The sequence below is a fragment of the Triticum dicoccoides genome, chromosome 2B (genome assembly GCF_002162155.2).
Source record: "Triticum dicoccoides isolate Atlit2015 ecotype Zavitan chromosome 2B, WEW_v2.0, whole genome shotgun sequence".
In the NCBI taxonomy this organism is placed as follows: domain Eukaryota; kingdom Viridiplantae; phylum Streptophyta; class Magnoliopsida; order Poales; family Poaceae; genus Triticum; species Triticum dicoccoides.
In genome coordinates, this window is record NC_041383.1 from 10,421,431 (window position 1) to 10,423,563 (window position 2,133).

The 2,133-nt window shown below is 51.9% G+C and overlaps 1 pseudogene; it reads right to left on the reverse strand.

Moving 5' to 3' along the window:
* The window catches only part of LOC119366806, a 5,194-nt pseudogene extending 3,698 nt beyond the window's left edge, over window positions 1–1,496 (reverse strand).
* Between the last annotated feature and the right edge of the window lie 637 nt (window positions 1,497–2,133).

Genomic DNA, 2,133 nt, shown 5'->3' on the forward strand with positions numbered 1-2,133 from the left:
TCTCTCTCTTGAGGTAGTACTATATGATACTAGTGTATGATACTACCTCCCTAATGCATAGTATCATATATTAGCAGTGGCGGAGCTACACCAGAATTTCTAGGGGGGCAAACACAAAATGTGAACATTTGAGGGGACGAAATACTAATTTTGCTTCCAACTAAGCCCTCTATTTATTTTTTTCTTCAGAGAATTGTGCAAGGCTGGGGGGGGGCACAGCCCCCCCAACACAACATTAAGCTCCGCCAGTGTATATTAGTATCATATAGTACTCTATTTATTGGCATGCACGACACAAAGTAGCATAGCATTTATTATGATACGGTATCATAATATGATACTTTATCTTTTTTTTCTTTATTTAATGATATGACACGTCATCAAAATTGCCTAGTTTGCATGCATGATACTAGTTATGATATCACCATTACGACCAGCCTGAGGAAAAAAATAACTGGCTATACCCTAGTAGCATCTTCTATTGAATATAGATACCATTTCACACACACAAAAAGGAACTGAATATATACCTTTGTGGGGCGGAGCAAGTGAGGAGTTGAAGGACCATGACCGTATCTGATGCAGCTCCACGCCGTTGCCCGTGGCTGCAGAAAACCCCACTGCCACTTGAGGCGGGAGCAAGGTGTTGAGCTGATCGGTTAACCGCCAGCTGACCTGAACGGGGCGAAGATTACGTTTGTCATCATCAAACTCCAGTTGGGCGACCAGCATCCGGGTGGTGTTGTCAAAGGTGACGGTGGCAGTCATGGAGCCGTTGAGGCTGAAGCTGGGCAAGCTGGTCGTGTTCACCGAGTCCATCACAGAGTTGATGTCGATGCCGATGTGGTCATAGGTCTTGCTGGGGTCGAAGTCGTTGTTGTACGTGTCGAACTCCACGGCGATGAACCGGTCGTCCCCAAAGACTGTCCTCCTCTTTCCGTCGTCATAGGACATGAGGCCCAGCCAGCCCCCGCCTGAGTCCGGCGGCATTGCAGACGGGTAATGGGCGAGGAAGAAAGCCATGCCATCCCCCTTGAAGTTCATAGTATGGCTGTCCAACATGATGGCGAAGGTGAAGCGCGTTTGGAAGGTGGCCACCTCGCCGGTGTTGTTGTCGTAGAACGGCACCGGGTGCGCGTATGACACCCGTCCCGAGCAACCTGTGTTGTTCTTTCCTTGCGAGTTGCAGGTGACGTCGACGAGTTGGTCGTGCACTTCGGCGTCGCCCTCCAGTTTGAGGTCTTCTGGGCGGTAGCTGGATTTGTTGGTGAAATCGAAGCTGAAGGAGAAGGGTGAGGCGACTGCGGCTGGAGCGGGAGGGGGAGGAGGGTCATCTGCGACTGGAGCATCGCCGACCGGAGTATAGGGAGTGGGAGGGGGAGGAGTAGAGGGAGCGGAGCTGGAGCGGGAGATTGCGCTCGAGAGAGGTGCAAGGCAGCAACGAGGAGGAGGAGGAGGAGGAGCTGCGCGCTACCTCTACTTGCAGGCGAGCCCATGGCCACAATGACTTCGTCCTACTGACGTGCTGACATTAATTGCTCGATCGGCGCGACGAGCATTTTATAGGCGACGGCGCGACGCATCGCCGCCAAGGCTCGGCTGCTCCAGTGGGTCGCATCGCCTCCTCGGTCCAAGTCGTCGCCAGTCGCCGCCCGATCTGACGCGGCAATTCTTGGAGTCACCTCCTTGACGCCATCGGCCAGCCTGGTCCTCATCCTCAGAACGAACATTCCACTCGGACGAGTGTGCATGTTCAGTCAAGTGAAATTTGATTGGTGTAGAAATAAGAGCCAAACAAGCGGTCACTACGTTCCTTCGCATAGGCTGAATAATCTGCTCGTTCATTAATATCCCCTTTATGGCATAGCACTAGGGAGGTGTTTGGTTTAGGAAAGGAAACGCAAACGCAATCGCAATCAAATAGCAGCGTCACTGTAAACGGTATCGACCAAAATAGACAAATTGTTTGGTTTGTCAACTGTAACGTTAATCAATACCGGGATGCTACTTCAGGAAGATCATCGCTTGCCTTCCCGTGCACCTCCCGAAGAAATCTCCTTAGCGCCTCCTCCACGAGCATGTTTCGGCCACGGGCGCCGCCGTACATCTGGAACACGCCGCCGATTGGACGTC